The sequence below is a fragment of the Scleropages formosus genome, chromosome 6 (assembly GCF_900964775.1).
Source record: "Scleropages formosus chromosome 6, fSclFor1.1, whole genome shotgun sequence".
Lineage (NCBI taxonomy): Eukaryota > Metazoa > Chordata > Actinopteri > Osteoglossiformes > Osteoglossidae > Scleropages > Scleropages formosus.
In genome coordinates, this window is record NC_041811.1 from 9,028,241 (window position 1) to 9,033,886 (window position 5,646).

The window sequence follows — 5,646 nt, forward strand, 5'->3', positions numbered from 1 at the left end:
TACTCCTCGTCACCTCCTTCGATCGTGGATCGGACAAGAGCTTCAAACTTGCGGTACCACGTCTAACTCAGATTGCTCTTTGATGGATCTCTCCACTTTCTCACTATCTGTCCTAGGGGACACCGATCTTGTGTAACGTGCAAAAGTGCCGGGTTAAGTGTTCATAATTTCTTTGGCTCGAGGTGCAATGATAGACGATTGCACCTGTCCCTGCTAGAGTGAGGTAACAGGGGTTGTGTCTGCAACATCACAAAGGAGTAAAGTGGACACTAACGGAGGACAGAAGTTCAATATTTTTCTTCATAAAATCATTGTTTGGAACTCAAGTAAGAAAGTGAGACACTGCACTAATGAACAACGTGCATACGAACTGTTAAAAAAGCCCAGGTGGAACAAGACCGGTTGGTCGGTTCCAAGATGGTCCGTTTGTTCAATGTCCGTTCTTTCGTTGGAGACTGGCCTCGTTCTTGCTTCTTACCCTCGTACTTTAAGCACAGAAGGCTTTTAGGAAGCACCATCTGTCGTTAAAATTGATGTATTCTGTCACGTGTACTTTACTACACCTCATTCCGTTTTATTTTTCCATTACTCTACAGGCATCAGGGCAGAGGGCTATTTATTTACGGAGCACATGCTTGGCTGATTGCTTTCATCAATCCTCTAGACTACTGCATTCAGTCCGTATTTTTAGGTGTGTTTGTGTATGGTGTGTGCGTATGACGGGGGCGTTGGGGGTTGCCAGGCACGAAGGATGGCGAAAAACTAAAGTGTGAAAGCGAGCTGTGAACTTCCTCGGAGCTGCAGCGTCCGTTGGGTTCCAGAGAATCGACTGACCAGTCCAGTATTGGTGTGGTACCAATCGAGGGGTTTGTGGAACACATGGTGGGTATGAGATGTGTGAGTCGGGCGAAAATTGCTGGACGCCCCCGGAGACTCTCATATCGTGTCTGAAGAGTAGCTCTGCACTTCTCCCCAGGGGTAAGGAATGACAGTCAGCTCACTCCTTGACTTCCCGCACCTCCTACTGAAGCATGAGCCCCCCAGTCCTTCCATTTTAGGCAGCGTACAACACGAGAGGGCAACTCCACTAAAAGGACACCCAACGGGCTACGCAAACAACCTGTGCACACGTAAAAGCAAGGTGGAAATTTTACAAGCAGCACCTCATTCTAAATACATTTGGAAATGTTTAAGCTGTTACTGAAGGCAAGCTTGGCCAAGTAAACCCCCAAAGATCACACAGTGCACGGTGTCTGTACTGCAGGTGCAGATATGACTCATTGTAAAAACAATACAAAGTAGTGCGTTCTTAAGAAACTGCTTTAACAGCTGCTGCAATGAAAGCTTTCTTACATGTAACAGCGGGTGGGAGCAGTACAACCGTGCTCACTTATTCCAGCGGCCCCCACCGCGCATTGAAGGACCCCCCCACAACAAACTCCATAGTATAATGAAGTACCTAAGCGGTGCTACAAAGCAGCCATGAGGGAAATAAAGTATTTTAACTGCCCTGGTAACAGAGTGCAGTTGTTTTCTAGCCATCCATTTCTGCAGCTGAACATCAGGTTGAGAAAGGATTTAAAGGGCAGGACCATGAACAACTCATATATAATGCATACTGGACAGAAATTGACTCCCCAGGTATTTTTCCTTACACAATAGTGTTAACAGTTTATTCATTTCTTGTAATGTGGAAGCAGTGGAATTTACATTACATTCTTTTAGCCAACACTTTTGCCTAAAGCAACTTACAGTGTTGAGGTTATAATTATTTATCCATTTATACAGCTGCGGAATTTTTACTGGAGCAACTTAAGGTAAGTACCTTGCTCAAGGGTACTACAGGCAGAGGTGAGGCTTAAACCTGTGATCTTTGGGGCCGAAGGCAGTAGTGCTAACCACTACACTACCAACTGTCCCATTCCTTGACAAGCTCTACTGGAGACGACCGAGAATTGTTGCTCACGGATTGATAATGAGGACTGAAGGACCGCTAAAAGCCAACGAGGAGCTTTAGAATCACTGAGGACTGGACTGTGGCCCCAGTGATATTCAATGATGGTAGTTCTGATGTCCCAGATGATACACTGAAGACTTGTCCTGTGCATGAATGATAGTCACTGAGGGTTTGTCTGGTACCCGAATGACAGCAAACAGGGACTAGTCTCGTGCAACCATGATATTCATTGAGGACTGATCTGGCGCCCCAGCGATAATCACTGAGGACTGGTCTGGTACCTGAATGACAGCCAACAAGGACTGGTCTGGTCTGTCAAAGATAGTTGCTGAGGACTGGTCTGGTCTGTCAAAGATAGTCGCTGCGAACTGGTCTGGTTCCCGAATGACAGCCAACAAGGGTTGGTGCGGTGCCCAAATGATAGTCGCTGAGGACTGGTGTGATGTGTCAAAGACAGTCACTAAGGACTGGTCTGGTGTCCCAGTGATAATCACCGAGGACTGGTCTTGTGCCTAAATAACAGCCAATAAGGTCTTGTCTGGTAAGCCAAAAGCAGATAATGGTGTTCTGGCCTTCCTCAGTCAAAGTCAGTCCTATATGAGAGTGTCCATTTCTGGTTGGTGTAGAGGAAGAGCTACAGTCATGCATGGTTAGCACCCTAAACAGCGACGATGGGTGCATGTCTGCTGTGGTTCATATGCTTTTCATATTGACCCATTCAGTCCAAAGAGTGTGAAAGTGCAGAATGGGTGCTTTAGGTTGACAACGGCACATAGCAGTGAAAAAACAGTTTTACCTGCCTAGAGGCACTTCTAGAACATGAGGAATCCACTGTGACTGTGACTCATTGCGCCTCTCAACCATAAGTAAGATTGATCAAGGTCCGCGCTTTTGAAGCCAGCCTTTCTCACTGCGCCTGGCATCACCCAAGTGCTGACATTTCCACGTTTTTTTAAAGGTTGCCGGATTTATGGAATTCATTTTAAACCGAAGCCATCAATCTCCCTCTTCTGCAGCAGCAAAGATTCTGCATGTTGCAGCTGAGCTGAATTCATGGCCTGTAGGTGCCCAGACGAAATGCATCCCGTACTTGTCATAGAAAGTTAAGCAAGAAACACGATTTATTATTGCTTTGTCAATTTTCTTATTGTTTTTGTAACCAAGGCATCTTACAATGTTAGATTTGCAGCTGCCTACAAAGATTTACCCATTTATACAGCTGGGCAATTTTTTTATTCAAAGTACCTTGATCAAGTGTACTATAGCATGACATCCTCCCGGGTCTTTAAAGACGACAATTCTAACCTCCGCAGCACCTCATGCCCTACACCTTATAATGTCCCCCATTTGATCTGCTGGATATTTGCTTTTTTAACCAGAGTAGGTTACAAAAAATGACAAAAATAAGGTATAAAAATTGAAGCACAACAAGAGAGCCTTCCTCCGAGGATTAGAAGTCACAATCTTCTGGACACGAGTTCACGTCCTTCACCGTCGTGGCTCCTTGGGGGTCAGAGAAGACACAGAGCGACAGATGCTCTGCTAAGACAAACTGCTACTGGATAAACCCCAGGAAAGATGCGGCCTCTCAGGTGGGAATTCTTCCGTTTCACTCACACAGCTGTGGGCACCTCCTTCGTGGGAAAGGGCTGGAGTGAACTGATGGGGCCGCCCAATGTCTCTTTTGTGCTCTTATTGGGCTCTGACAGCTGTCACAGCCAGGCCCGGGGGTCCGCCCCGCTGCTCAGCTTCACTGGGCAACACAAGCAAAGCCCGACCGCACTGTGTATGGACACGATCTGAGAAAGGAAACAGGCGAGAACAAGAAGGACACAGCGGAACGGGGCACGCAACGCGGCTCATTGCTTACGTTCCGCTTTCAAGGCATCGCATCGGACAGACGCAGCTGCACTTACACTGCGGCGTGCTTTCATTATCGGCCTGTTAGCGTGAGCAAAAGAGAAGGAAGATCCTTCAACTAGTTCGCTCATTCATTGGATGCAGAGTCGCCTGCAGACGCGACCATACCTGTAGGGGTCGGTCACATGAACCGTAAAGCAAAGCAGATGAGAAAATTGTCTGTTACGGTGATGAGAATCCTTAGCCTATGTGCTCGCAGTGGTGGAGGCGTGATTTAGGAAACATTTTGCTGTCATCTTAGGCTGTTGAACGTGTCTCAAAGCGAATAATCATCATTTTAACGTCCTTAAAATTTCCAGTAAGAGCCTGTTACATGAGTTCTGAGAACCCAAGGTGCTATAGGGGTTACCGAGACAACGATCACGCTTGAAGGTAAGAAAAACAAAACATCGGCTCATCTTGTCTTTATCCGCAATCCTCACTTCTTGATGAGGCACCGCGGAAGAATCGGGCTGTATTTAAGCCTTGTCTGGAAATAAGAGAAGAATACTGGAAAAATTGCAAGGTAAAATGTAACAGTATAGAACATTTATATGTAATATGTAAATGTAACAATATTTTTGTATTTTTACATAAGATTTTAATTTGTGTAGATGTAAAAAAAACGTGTTGAAAATCATACACACTTGACTATTGATTTTATTTTATTTTGCAACAACAGCAACTCTGTGTCACAGCAACATAGGCATTTTAAATCCAGATGTATTACTATAAATCGATATTTCGAAAAAAATGGTAATATATATATTTTAAAAATCACAGTACAAATACGATGTTTTCCAAAAATGTGTCGAAGACTAGTAGCCTCTTTAAGGCTAAGTAACTGAAAGCATCCCAGACATCATTTATCATTGGTTCATGAGACTGACCCATGTGGCATTCCATCCTAAAAGGGTAGGCTGCATATTCTGGATGGGTACACATGAGTGAGACCAGCTTGTCCCCAGCTCTGCTTGATTGCATCTTGGGGGAGTAGAGTCTCCGATGGTCCGAAAAGAGCTACGCTGTGAAGTTTCTTAAGTGACACTTTCACCGGGAAGGGGATCATCAGTAACGCAGCTGGAGATAAACCGCCCAGCGAACACGATCCACATCACCTTATACATCATCCTACCCCATCACATTATCTCAATACTGACAGTAAGATAACGTCAAGGATAAGACATGAATTACAATCCCCGAGACGTATCAGAAATGTGGCCCATGGCAGAAAGCATGGCAGCAGAACGATGCACCTGTAGGAAGATGGTGGCACATGGCTCACAGAAAAGGCCTCGCAGGGCTTCCTGTGGATTTGGCATCCTACTGCTTTTAGTCTTCAGTCTTCATCAATTAAAAAATGACAGTTTGGGTTTAGGAGCTTCTTTGAAGTTCTCAGACCCATGTTTTGGGTAATTCCTAACAGCTGTCAGAAATTACGAATTACACGCACGGCACGATGGTGAACGGAAAACTCCGGTCTTCGGTGCGATCACTTTTAAACCCCTGTCCCCAGTCCACAAGCCCTCGCACCCAGTTCCCCAGGCATTACTCTGCATAACTCAGCTGCCGGAACCCCTCGGAAGGATGAGACAAGAACCGAGACCCTAGCAGGTAGGAAAATCCTTGACAGATGTGCTCGCCCCCTCCAGAAATGTCTGTCCACGTTCTTGTACCATGGCAGACGAAGGCCGGGGGGACAACCTGTACCACGGCATCTCACCTCTCAGCTGAAGGAAATCTCAGCAGACATGAGGTGTCTGCCTGTGATCTCCACAACAAGCCCAGGC